The sequence below is a fragment of the Toxorhynchites rutilus genome, chromosome 3, assembly GCF_029784135.1.
Source record: "Toxorhynchites rutilus septentrionalis strain SRP chromosome 3, ASM2978413v1, whole genome shotgun sequence".
In the NCBI taxonomy this organism is placed as follows: domain Eukaryota; kingdom Metazoa; phylum Arthropoda; class Insecta; order Diptera; family Culicidae; genus Toxorhynchites; species Toxorhynchites rutilus.
In genome coordinates this window covers 182,235,520-182,250,021 of record NC_073746.1, presented here as the reverse complement: position 1 = coordinate 182,250,021, position 14,502 = coordinate 182,235,520, and the positions used below count along the sequence as shown (strand labels likewise).

The 14,502-nt window shown below is 38.7% G+C and overlaps 2 protein-coding genes across 2 annotated transcripts in view; one reads left to right on the top strand and one right to left on the bottom strand.

Moving 5' to 3' along the window:
* Positions 1-5,251, bottom strand: part of LOC129779673 (uncharacterized) — a 48,500-nt gene extending 43,249 nt beyond the window's left edge. Inside the window, exon 1 of the mRNA XM_055787295.1 lies at positions 5,098-5,251. The gene's annotated coding sequence lies outside the window, so the exon portion shown is untranslated. The remainder of the gene's footprint in view (positions 1-5,097) is intronic.
* LOC129779672 (cytohesin-1) overlaps positions 1-14,502 on the top strand; it is a 120,459-nt gene that overhangs the window by 16,156 nt on the left and 89,801 nt on the right. The window lies entirely within an intron of this gene.

Sequence of the window (14,502 nt, the reverse complement as noted above, 5' to 3'; positions counted from 1 at the left end):
CACGAGTGTGGTTCGACGTTATACGTGAAAGGGTTAATACCGGGCCAGTTAAAATGCAATTGTCGATAACTGGTTTTCCCTTTTCGCACAGTGTACACGATGGTAAGTAAGTATGGTGCCTACGCAAGTGTGTAAGTGTGGTGCCTACGCAAGTAGCAATGTGCTATACTGTATTTGAATTCATATATCAGATGTTTTAGGTCCTCCAGAACATTCTTGAGTTCAAATCAATTAGTCTATCATTTCAACCACTACTGGTGCAATGTTCAAAGCAAGAAATCTTACCCAAAATTGTTCATAAAGTCCGCTTGCTCCAAATCATTCTAAACTTCAAATATCATAGAGTTAATGTGCCATTGATTCAATTGATATGAATATAAAAACTAAGAAACCTTGCTGGGATATTAGTTTCTCATGATTACCCAAAAGATGTTTAGTTCTAAATAGCATCAATATTACGCATGATCTAAACCAGGGGTTCTCAAAGAGGTTGATATCGATCCCATGGATAAGTAATTAAGCGTGAGTAATTTATACGCATAAAAAAAAGTATAAAAAATTTTTTGTACCGAATAAATAGAAAGTCAAGTCAAGTACGATTGACTGTAGATAACTGCATAAATCAGTGCAGGGTGACGTCAGTTTGACAGTTTTGCAAGTCTTGTTCCATTCGTTGCAATTTCCACTCGACCCTATTCAAATGTTAACGAATAGGAACTGGGACAAACCACGTAAAAACGTCGAACCGAAGTTAAGGTTAGGTTTTCTCTACATCCTTCGTGAGTGCGAAAAAGATAGCAACGAAGATGGTCAAAAGAAACACTACAAAAATGTCAAAATTTGCGTTAGAAGAAAAAGAACAGGATAGGAGTTCGGTGCACTGATCTATAAGCAGAAACCGTGTCTCGACGTAATTCAATTAATCACATTGTCGTGCGCAAAAATGAAGAAAATTTAAAAAATATCTCCTATCAGCGATCTTATGAACATGAAGCAATAAATACGATATTTTTCATTTTTAGAGGTTCTAGAAGAAAGGAACCTCAAATATTGTTTCACTGTAATGTTCTACTAGTGGGAAACGTCATTTTGGTCTGGTCAAATGATATGATTTATTAATAGTTTATTTCGCTATTTTATGAAATACATATAATTTCTATACGAAGCGTTGAAGGAAATTGCATTTCTCAAGCATTGGTATGGGTAAAACAATCACTGTAGATAAATCAATTCCGATCTACTTCAAATAGATTCAGTTTTCTTCTAGTTTTTTAAGAGCAATCTTCCAGTTTTTTGAGAATATTATTGGCAACCCTGTTTGTGATATTAACAACACAACAGTGATCATATCAAGTGTCTCCACTGTCCGATCTAGGTGAACAGAAGGAACTCTTATGACTGTTATTAAAGACAAGAATTACTATAAAGTGATAGTGTGGTATGACTCGATAGAAGAAATATCGAGGAATCCGTTTTAGCTTCTGTTACGTTGTTTCGATTGGGATTGCTGTTCGGAGGTCTTTGTAGAAAAAAATATCAAGGTACTCGATTTCAGCTCAAAGCTGTGAATGTAATGTTTCACATGTCGCAGCATTGTAGGAGTTGCGATGATGGATTAATCCGACTAATCCGTCGTTATATCCTCCTCCTGGGAGGCGATCTGGCGTAGTGGTAACATCCATACCTCTCACGCAGAGATCACGAGTTCAATTCTCACTCCCGACATTCTTCCAAAAATGGAAGTAAAAGTGACAAACCAGCCGAAATGTGTTGAAAGTCACTATAATAAAGAAAAAAAAAAAAATCCTCCTCGTTCTCTGCCATCTTTTGCTCTCGGTAGCCAGAGTAATCCGAGAACATGCTCTAATCTACTGTAGCCGTTCATCGGAAGGTCTTTCACTGCAGCTGGATTCACTTCCAGAACTAAGGATTGGTTTGACACCCAGTTGCGTATTCGGAAGCCTGATGACTTCTGCAATCTTCAATGCCAATTCGATGGCCTCTCCCTCTATGTCGACCCTGTTGAAATAGTCGTTGACATAACGTTCGCTTTTGATTGTTGGCGTCGCCTAAGGGTAAGGCTTGTTCATTCTCCGGTTGCGTCTTGGTTCTCCACCTTTGATTCATAGTTTTTCGAAGCGTATTCTGCCACTTGTTGTAAGCTCTCGTAAAGCTGTTTATCGTTTCCAAGGCACCTCTCAATGCATTTCCATCAACGCTCTATCGTCGGTCTACTGTTCGGGATTTCGATAAATTCTTGGTCCCAAATCAATCCGGTTTCAAAGGTTTTTTCAAACTGTCTTTCTGTGCTTCCACCACTCGGTGAACCCTCTGCAGAGATGTTGTGCCGCCACATATTCCCCTCATGTATCATATCTCACAAACGGAGAGTGCCCAACGTTGCAATCGAACTAGATTTACAACCCTCCTCACACTTTAGTAGACGTGTAGAAACAGTGGTTGGAATACCACCATTTTCACATTCAAGCACCTCTTTTGGCCTACTTTACGTGTAACACCACCTTCTGTTGCCGATTGTTGTTTGCACTATATGTGCAGTTGCCTGAGTCGTTGGACAAGGACCAATCCTTCCTTCTGGTACTGCCCTTCGACTTCGGGCTGTTTTCTCAACGCACTTCGATTTGCAACACCTATTGTTTGTCCTACTCGCGCTGCTTATCTGTACTTTTCAGTAGGTTGGGCAAATCCTGCTCGCGTTGTTCTCGACGTTGAAGATCTTTCTCCTCATTCTGGCGCAGCTGCTGGTAGATTTCTTCCATCCGTTGTCCGTTTATCCTGCTCACGCTTCTCCTCTGCATGCCTTAGAAAAATGACCAGCTCTTGTTATCGCCATTCATGACAATCTTCGGATGCAAGTCTACTTTTCATGTTTTTGGAATCTGGTCGCTGATGTCTACCAACCTGACAAACGCTGTAAAGTTGACTAGCGGTAGATTTGGCGTTGTGGCAGTATGTTGCTCGTGTTGACCGGACTGCTGCTCCATAGCATCAACAATTCCAGGAATGGTGGTGCGAGGCATCAAACCAACATTTTTAGTGATATCATTTTTTTTATTTGGATCTTCATCGGTGGTTTCATTGATTTCTGAAGGAATTGACGACCCTTCCGGATACACGGATTGGATTGGAGCTGGTTGATTTAATTCATTTTCGATAGAACCAGGCATCACTCGTTGGCTGAACCAGGATTCTACACCCAAAATTGATTTTTAGCTCATGTTTTGTCATTCCACTTTATGACATTAAATGAGACATAACATAACAGAAAATCATGACTTACAAATACTGGTAAGCATTTGTATAACATACATGGTACAGCAATATAAGATTAATAAGAGCGAGCGAAACAAAAGACAAATAAGCTTCCCGCATGCTTTGCTACATACACGGCCCAGACCGAGATAGATATTGTTCTCCTTCATGCGCTTCTTTTTTACTCTTAGAAAACACTTCATTTTATAATCAGGTGTAATATTATCACGCATTTGCTGAACAACTTCTTAAGCATCATTAGCCATGTGGATAGCGTGGTCGTGTAAATTAGCTTTGCATTCCAGCCGGCCTAGGTTCGATCCCCATTGACGTCGTATGGACTTTTTTTTTTGCACAATCCCAAATGAAATGAGAAAGGAAAACAGAAAGAGATGTCTGCACGCATACATACAAACCATTTTTAAGCTTTCAAAATAGCTCATTATTTGCGCATTTGACTCAACAGCACACTAAATGGCATCATTTCTGCCAAAGATGACATGTTTTCTGCCAACGCTAGTTTGGGTGTACCACACTTCGGCTTCACTTCGGTTGCTCCGTATACATTCTGCATCTTCTTCCGGCTGGCGAAGCAACTTATGCTTCCGTGCCAAGTATTTTTTCTCACGTTCAAGTTTGAAGCTCCGGGAACACAAGTTGCTAGAATTTCAAGTCCATGAGCTTGTACGTGACGGAGAAACATTTTTCACACATATGTTGTCACTGGAACGCATTGTAGCTACGAAAACTTTCGCGCATGATGAATGGTACCAAAGCATGCATTTTTTCGTACATTCCACAAAATCGAAATCCTCTCCAAGCTCGACGTCGATCACTGTAAATCGAAATCCTTCTTCGTTAGATTCCGGCAAAGTTGCTTGGTCACTACGGCGTGATTGAGAAATGCTGCTAGCCTGAGCTCGCTATGTTGCCCTAGTTTTCGATCCAGTCTGACAAACAAATGTCATGTCCCAATTCTTGGAGATGGATACGAAGTTTCGGTAGGGGTTACTGTTCAGTAGTCTTGATACCAGCTCAAAGCTGCAAATGTTGTTGTTCCCAGTGTAACTTTGGTTGTCTCAACGTAGGTAATACTGGTCTTAAGAACTCAAACGATTACAAATGGATCATTCAAAATATCGACCATCGCAATCTACAACTCATTCCCACCTTTCTGACAGAGTTTAGATACTGTTACCCTAAAAGGCTTCGAGGTCATCCTCGTGTCAGGCCATTTTGATGTTTTTATACGAGCGTAATCAGATAGTCTTTTTTGATTTTCTTTTTTTCAGGCTGTTGTTATGAATCTGTTTTTCGTTATCTGACAACCACATTCGCAACCTTTTATAAATCCCTAAAGTCATACTTTAGGTGTACGAGCCCGTACACATGCTAATTAAACAAACTTTCGAAAAAACTGTCCACTCTTTCATCTTCTTCTTAAATGGCACTCACGTTCCTAGAGGAACTTTGCCATCTCAACGTAGTATTACCTGCGTCATATTTATTAGTACTTAGTTGAGATTTCTATGCCAAATAATACACTTGAATGCATTCTGAGTGGCAAGCTCTAGAATACGCGTGACCTCAGTGCAAATCGGAGGAAATTTCCTTTGATGAAAAATTCTCCCGACCAGAATGGGAATAGAACCCGTGTTAGGTGTCACGCTAGCCAATCGGCCACGGAAGCACTCTTTCATATAAACCCTATTGTTCTCGACGCAACTCTCGCTTCAGGACGCCCGATTAAAGTGAGTAAATTCTTCCGCCTAACTCCGTGTCTACAATGTATCATGCAATGGAAGCTTAAAGAATAGTTCTTACCTTATACATATCGGTTTCGAAGTTAGGCTCACCGGAAACAAATGTTACGATCGAATTCAAAGGTGTATTTTATTCATTTGATAAATTTGTTTCGCGGAAAGCCGGTAAAAGTACGACTATATTACACGATGCACATGTACACAAATGGTTGAATTTTGCTCGTGGTTTCGTGTAGCCCTGTTGTCACTATTGGATGCCGATATGCATATGGAATTGTTTTGCTGTACAACTTGCTTCCATAGCACCGAACCCTGAACAAAATGTTATCGATTTGTTATTTAGCCGGATTCAACTTGATGGTAATTTTTGCTAGAACTGACATGTGCACGATAGCCACACGAATAAAGAATACCGCTATCAGGAAGTGTTTTCAGTTTAATTTTCACTAACACGATTGTATCACTATTGGTGCATCATAAGAGAATAATCAATAAAGTTGTAAAAAAAGATCAACTCGGAAACTAGCTAAAGCAGCGGTACTCAACCTTTTTTCAGAGGGGAGCAAACACGTGTTAGTCATGGTTTCGCGGGTGAAAAAAAAATAAAAAAGATTCCAAGAAACGACCACATTGTTAACGTAAGACTATGCAATTATAAATTCAAGGATATAAAACTTCAGTACGAGCATTTGGTAGCACTGATAAAGGCCGGTGAATGAGCATCACTGAGTGGAGGGCGCAAACGTTTGGCGAAACAATAAAACACCAATTTGAGCAGATTTTCAAATTAACTCTCAGAATTAACTTGTACTGTTGATTGCTCGCTGTCTAGAGCGACACTGAAACACTGAACTTAGTATCCAAGTAATTTTACAGTATATTTGAGCAAAGCTACATTCCCATGGCTCCCAAATATATCGTTCCAAAAAACACTCAGAATTGAATCAGAAAATTCGAACCGAATAGGGTGTGTGGTGGGGTGGTGGGGTATCGTTTTCGACAGCAATCGCTGCGGAAGAAAATTTGTCCTTCAATTTGCCACCGAAGAACGCAGTTGAAAAATATTATCTTCACATCCGGTTTGAAATGCGCTGCACTTTGACGCCATTTTTAACCCGGAAACAATGCTTGAATTCACGAAAATTCATTCATACTAGCTACCAGACGGCAGCGGCAGCGGAAGCAAGACTTTCTGAATAGCCTATCTCAAGGCCGAGCGTTCTGTTTAGATTTCTAAATTGATCCGTTTTTGAGGCTAGAGGCAAATGCACTAAGAAAGTTTGAAAGTCTGAAAAAGCTTCTGTAACTCAAAGCAACATCATAATTGAACCAATGAATCCGTTCACGCTCCTGAGTTTACAGAAGCTATCTGCCAGCAAAACAATAAAAAATAAAAACCAATTCACTTTCGATAACACCCTGGTTTTTTTACGCGGTTTTTTACGAGGTTTTTTTTACGCGGATTTTCGAATTAACGCTTTTTACGCGGATTTTCCAGTTAACGCGGTTTTTTACGCGGAATTTCGAACTAACGCGGACGTACGTATCCCTCGCGTAAAAAACCTGGCTGTACTATATTATTTTAAAATGCATCGATACTTATTGAGAATAACTATTTAGCCGAATGTTTTTGTGGCCCTGAAAAGGAACGATGGGTTTCCATGGTTTTGTAGAAGCAGCTGATGAGGGGTGATTCATGATTCATAAGGAACAAATATTACTTATATACCTTGTATCTTTCGAAGGTGATTGTCATATCACTTCGTTCAGCCGGCAAATGGCCGTTCAAATCTTTACAAACGTAACGCTCATACGTTTGTAAAGATTTGATACATCTCAGTATAGATAGATGCAAAGATGATGTTGTGCAAAAATACAGAATCACTCTCCATCAGTGAAAATTGCAATACAATATTTTATGCTGTATCGAGAAAAACAGTTGTGTCTGACATCAGCATCGATAAAGACTGCTGGAGTGAGACTGTGATTTGCATAATGATGATCATAGTTTGAATTATGAGTCTTTAAAATTTCTTAGTTTATTCGCTTCTAACCTTGAAAAAGACCAATCTAAACTTTCGGTCGTTTGGAAAACCTCATTGTCGTCTGGTCGCTAGCAGGATGACCGTAGAACGAAAGCTTCATTTGCTATTTCTATTTCATGAAAACGGGTTATAAGAATTCAACTGGTAAAAAAATTTCGAAATCATTAATTATTAACCCTTTGCTGTAGGAATTATTTTTACTTGAAAAAGAAGTGATGTATAACTTTGTGAGATTATACGCATAATATGTATAACTTTTGAGATTTAAAAGATGAACAAGATTTATTTCTTTCTATGTTAACTTCAGATAAGTATTCACCAAAAATGTGTTTTAAGATGTTGTTTTCATAAAAAAAAATATATGCTATAATTCGTAGAATATCTTTAGAAATAGTTCCCAAAACTCAGTTCAGGTGTTCGCATGTATCACCATAATAATTAGTCGTCTTTCGCCTTTTATCCTTCTGTTTGAACATACAGAACAATGCCTTTTACCGCAATACATGGAGTTTTCCATTAAGTCTTTCCTCAAGCATGGGTGACAACTTTTGTCTATACTGAGTACCATTATGTATTATTTATAGAAGCACCGTATTGATTCGTGAACAGGTTCATTAGACATTAAAATTCTTTTAGAAAAAGTGTGAACTGATATATTGTTGCATAAAGTACAAGATTAGTATACTTGTTGTGGTGACTGAGAACAGCCAAACGACCGCAAATGGTTAATGCTGTCATAAATTTAAAATCCAGCATTTTTTCCTTCGATCGAATTATTGGGCACAAGTTCTTTTTGCATACAATATTCACGGGAACTAAGGCTGAAACTAAGCTTGCATAATAAAGAATTTACCATCTAACATTTGCGGGCGAAAACTAAGTTAACGTCTTTATAAAAGCGGCTTTGCTTGGATGTTATCACTCTAGGTGAATAGCTGTTTTATACGTGAAACACCGAGCGTGGGTGGTGGCACATGTCTCGAACGTATAACTCTCTATGTCGCCTGCAGTATTAATGCATTTTGCCATACGATGCGAATCTGTACCGGAAAACACGCTAATGTTTCCGTTGTGATGTTATTGTTCGAGTTGGGTGATTTTGGGTTTTCATTGGGTATATTCGACACCACGAACCAGCAAACACCGAGTAAAGGTCGTTTTGTGAAAGTGTTTTAGATCGCTCTATAAGCTTTACTGCGTCCTTTTCTATTAGCTGTTGCCGACAATATTGTATTGTCGTAGTTTCGATTTCAATATAAATAAACACATTGTAAGCCACTGGTTATGACTCTGGTGTGTTTTTTCCATTCACTTCAGCAATGGGCAATTTTGAAATTTCGTTTGATACTATCGAATCAGAAACAGTAGACTTTTCTGACTAACCCACAGTTGAAGTAACGCCACAATTTAAACACAAAAGGCCTAAGAACAACGATAAGACAGAGATGCGAAGTTTCACCAAAATCAGATGAAATTTGTAAATATTTTTAGAGGTAAATTTATAATAATTTTTCACACCGATTCATAGATATCGAGAGTGGTAAAGATTTTTGATAGATCGTATACATTCTTGAGCAATAAGGGTAATAACTAATCCAACAGAATCTGTCCACTCTGTATATGTGCTGCTTACGCTTCGTTCTGCTACCAGTTACTTGCACTATTTTCTCTCTTTCTCTGTCATAGTTCACATTTTAATGTACGGATACCAGACGTCTCTATTTAATCAGTATGCGCTATGCCCGGAAGATATCGAATACACATCTGGTTCGGAGAAACCTTACATGCTCTCACGCGCGACTCGTAGTCTCTTCATCTAGGATATAAGATCCACGTTATGCTTTCCACTTGCTTTTCCGATTCCGGAAAGTTGATTCCGAACCAAAGGGTATCGGTGACGTTGAATTGAAGGAATATATCAACAGCGCCATTTCTGAAATCCAAGGTTCAAAACCACTCTACTTCTGGTGCAAAGATGCGTCTATTTATCGTTGTGGTATTCAATTTGAAATCGAGACCTTTTTTCATTTCACTTTCACTTTTCATTGAAAAACAAAAAAAAATAGTGCGCGCAGTAAAATGTGTACCTGACAATTGCATGTTTGGATAGATTTATGTTTTGTTTTCAATGTGATAAATGAATGTTGGATCGAATTGGTTTCAACACGTTACTTCATAAAATTGTTTTTAATTCAATTAATATTTTCATATTGGCGTTAGCTTTTTATTTGACCAACGCATTTCGCACTCGGGGCGTCGTGTTTTAGTTTGTTTCCTAACCAAACTTCCGCAGCGTGTTTCGTGTCTTTTCTCTAACATCGCAGGTTCTCAACCCTCTAGCATCCAATTGATCCTCTTCCGTCTTGCATATCAAGGCGAGTAGAAGTATATCCTAAGGTGGGCCAACTTGCTAAAACCACTCTTCAGCCATCTTGGAAGTCTACTGTGTTTTGTTTGTAAACAAAACACAATACGCTTGTGCCCAAGCTCGCTCGTGATCAGTCTATCTCTTTCACACTTCAAGGAAAAAATTCCCCTTCTGCTTTCTTCCGTACTTAGTGACGAAACGGCCTCACCTAGTACCATAGACCCGTCTTGTTGCATATGCTTTTCTCAGTGAGAGAGAAAAACAACGTCACTTTCGCGATTGTCATGCTTAGAAACTTGGGAGAGCAAAACCTGAGAGAGAGGAGTCAGCTGAATGACAGATAGTTTGTTTTCTTCTTATTCTTTTTACGCATTCTCATCAAGAAAATTCCAAACTGACAATTTCAATCAAGCAAGTTGTTGTCATTCATTTATGAGAAAAGTGTTCAAACTTGACGTGAAACTTTGTTAGTGAGTACATTTGTGCGTTTTATCTCCGATTTGATTTTTAACATAGGACTGCGTCTAACAGGAATATATGGGGGGTAAAAATTTGAACACTGATCATATTATTTATTATAATAATCATATTATAATAAAAGATGTACCAGGTCAGCCCACATCATGGCTTCTAGCGGCATCGGCCCATTTAAACATTTTTTACTTTTGATAATTTCGATATAGTTGTCCTAAAGAATTATTTCGATGATTTCTAAAACAAAATCCAAAATTAGAAGCAAACTGACTTTTATGATTCGTTTGTCGGTGGAGATCTTGTGTGAATTTATGGGTGTTTTGGGCCCATTTGACTTTTTCCGATCGTTCATTCAGTTTTCGCGAATTCTTGTATTCTTTCACTGGTTCCAGGTTGATCTATTGCTGCAAGCTCGACGAATCGATTTTTGCAATGTGGGCGATGATTGTTCATCTCCGATGCAATTTGAACGTGCAGCGTACACCCAGGTTGTTTTACGCGGATTTTCCAATTAACGCGTTTTTTACGCGGATTTTTCAATTAACGCGGTTTTTTTACGAGATACGTATCCCCCGCGTAAAAAAAAACTTTGTGTGTATGTGGAATACATAAAATAAGAGCTTATCTTCCAATGAAAATAGCCAACATTGATTTCTCTCAGGTGCATTTTGAGGGAATTTTGTTTGTGTCCGATGGTAATAATACTAGGTTGACTAAAAAGGATGCTGTGTCTGCATGTTTAACAAGCATTCGGATGAAGATGAGAATTATACCACCAGTCTCTCGTCATCTTTGCCATGATATTCCTGCCCATCACTGATGGACCATTCATATGCAATATTCAAATTTGACATGCAGGTTTAATCAAGGCAATAGTATCACTGAAGATCCAATCGAATTGACCGATAGTGAAGGTGAACCAATAGATTCTTTCTAGATTCTTTCTCCCCTTTATGTGTAATATAATTTGTATACCATTTCCCATATACAACATATCTGTCGTCCAATCAATCTGCATAAATGTTGCGCTCTCTCTGCCCTCCCTCACAACACCCACTTCCCGTTTGTGACATTGATGAGTGAACATTTTTAGTGCGAGTGTCGAGCAGGAATGAATTGTCTTTTTCAAGATTCATTGTACTCCCAATAAGTGCTCGAAAGATGTAATCTTACGTTGATCGCACTTGATCGAAGAAATTACAAAAATAATGTATTTGACCGCAGTATTTGATAAACTCTTTCTGAAAAGAACTGGATTTGATTTGCTGAAAACACTATCTTGTTTTCTCTCGTGTTGTGCGTTATGTGTAGCGATGGTAGGTTTTTTCGAAGCTGCTACTGATTTCTATGAGTTCGGCGTTTTCGGCTTGCATGCAACGATTTTTGAGGATTTGTTTGACTTTTGCTTTCGGGCAGCCACACCAGCAGCTTTCTTCTTGCTGGTCGCCTTCTTCACAGCAGCAAGTTTGTTTTTTTTTTGCAGCAGTAACTGTTCCAAAATGATCTAACCGCTGTACAATTATAATTGAGTGGAGCTGGCACCTACTTATATACAGATTTTTGTGATTTCAATAGCTTGCTTTCAAAACAATTTTTGAGCTATTGAAACAAGTTTTTGGATCAATAAGTAACACACATATAACGCGTAGATTTCTTTCTTTGGAATGAAGCGGTTATCATACCATTTCTTTCAACCGGCGAAGAGGGTTTATTGCTCAAAATCCTGTTTCTTCAATGTAACACTCTCGTTCTCGATGCCTTGAACTTACACCCCAGTATAGAAATGAAAGATGTAGTCCGACGTCAACATTATTTTCACATAAAACGTCTTGCAAAAAAATATCATGTTGAAATTTTCTACATATTTCAATACTTCCCCTTGGTTCACCGTGACTGGTTCGCGCTGACATAAGGGTGATCACAACAAACGCGAGCTGGCTCCTCTCTCTTAGAGCAAAACCAAGAGCCAAGACGGGTCTATGGTACTAGGTGAGGCCGTTTCGTCACTAAGTTGGTTAGGGGAGCGGTATATGAAAACAGTACGGAAGAAAGCAGAAGGGGATTTTTTTCCTTGAAGTGTGAAAGAGACAGACTGATCACGAGCGAGCTTGGGCACAAGCGTATTGTATTTTGTTTACAAACAAAACACAGTAGACTTCCAAGATGGCTGAAGAGTGGTTTTAGCAAGTTGGCCCACCTTAGGATATACTTCTACGCGCCTTGCCAAGAGCGTGATGAGTAAAATGCGTTTCAGTTATTGCCCATTTGATGCTTTCCTGGAAGCATACCTATAGTGCGGTTCATGTTTACAAATCTTCTTCTGTAGTTTCCCGTTTCATTCTTGTTTATGTCGGTTCGTTTATTTTTGCGTTTTAGGTGGTGACACATGTTATTGCATCGGAAGGTCGTTGAACAGTTTCGTTTGGAAACATTGTTATTGGAAAACCTTGTCGGGGAATGATTTGGCAATGAATGATATTGCGCACACACAGATATACACACACTCTCAACACAGAGTCTAATCGCAATGTTTATATCACTTGGATACCGTTCCCAGCAGCATTTTAGTGGAACTGCTGACCATGTGTTGCAGATACTATTGTATTATTAATAAAAAATAATGAAAATGTTGAGATAGAACTCGCTCTCGATGGGATGGTTGTGTACGGCTTCGACGTGAGTCTTCTCTTGCTAGGGTGTATCGATATATCTAACAGTTCGGCTGAAAAGTTTCTAAGGTAACACAGTAAAACTATTTTTTTTTTTGCAAAACTCAATTTTATTATTCAACACAATTGCCTTCGAGGGCGATACAGCGCAACTTTTCGATACCATTTTTAAAGTACTCTTTCGGTTTTTCCTCAAAAGTTTCGATAATCACTTCATCATCGGTCTTAAATTTTTTGCCAGCGAGCATTCTCTTCAGGTCTGCGAACAGAAAATAATCGTTGGCGTACAGATCTGGAGAATACGGTGGATGCGGAAGCAATTCGAAGCCCAATTCATGCAATTTTGCCATCAATACATTTGGATTTTTCCATTTTTTTCACAATAACAAAAGTTGCTTCACTCCCAATGCTGTAACTCACGAACCGATCGACCGATTACTGTCAAATTTTCATTTTCACGTATCCATTGAAAGATGGTGCTTTGTGATCGTCAAGTAGATTTTTGCAAGAGGCGTCATCTAGACGTCAACCTTATGAACTTTTCAGCCGAACTGTCCCAATCCCATTTGTTTATTTATTTAGTTTCATTAGCATTTTAGCTGTAACAGAGCCGTTTTTTAATCGTGTACATGTACATGTTTATGGTTCTATAAATCGTAAATTACACAGTTGTAATAGCCATTTAGGCGTAAGAGTTTTTTGACGTGGGACTACGTCTAACCGGAGTATATGGGGGGTAAAATGAAAACCTAAACACAGAACATGCAGGAAAAATGAAAGATTCCGAATGCTTATAACTCGAACATTTCTTACTGGATCGGGAAGATGTTTGCATCAATTGATAGGGAATATTTCTACGCTTCTATTGCACTTAATAAAATGTTGTTTTTCATTAGATAAACAATTGAATAACTGTATAATGTTAAGCGTTATCTAAACGCCCTAACTGCCTCGTTTTTATTGGCCCGATTTACGAATTCCCCAACACAGCCATCAAAACCAAGCAGCCTTGGGGAAATCTGCATTCCAAATACATGAAAGTATGGGGACTTTTGTTCTCACCAATATGTGTTCCCTAACACAGACTTCAAAACCAAGCAGCGTTTGAGAATCGCATTGCAAATACATGAATGTCGGGGGTATTTTTTTCAGACTGTAATGTGTTTCCCTAACACAGACTTCAAATCCATGGAGCGTGGGGAAATTGGCATTGCAAATACATGTAAGTCGGGTGCATTTTTGTTCCGACTGAAATATGTTCCCGTAACATAGACTTCAAATTCATGGAGCGTGGGGAAACTGGCATTGCAAATACATGCAAGGGGGTATTTTTGTTTCGATTGAAATATGTTTCCCTAATACAGACTTTAAACCCAATTAGCGTAGGGAAATTGGCATTGCAAACACATGTAAGTCGGGGGCATTTTTGATCCGGCTGAAATGTGTTTCCCCAACACATTGAATTCGGAAATTATTTCATTCAATCAAAAATTTAATCAATACAAACAAATGATTGCTAAGCCAAGGTAGTCCCACGTCAACCTTGCGGTTATATCATAGATATAACCCACCCATTTTTTCTGTTCCATTACATTATAGTAAATCACACTGTAGTAGACATTTAGGCTTTCTGTTCTTCCATTGTTCAGCAGACAGCGGAGACAGTTAATATGATCATTGTTGTGTTATTTATATTATTTCGACTTCGGCACTCCATAACATTTTTTTATGTTGAAGAAAATTATATATGTCATGAAACTAACTATCGAACAATTGAAAAATCTCAAACACTATCCTAACGGAAATACCCACTTCTGATTGGTCGAAATTGACGACACATGCGGCGGATCCCAAACAGAGACATCAAAACCAAGCTGCCTGGGGGAAATCGGCATTGCAAATACATAACA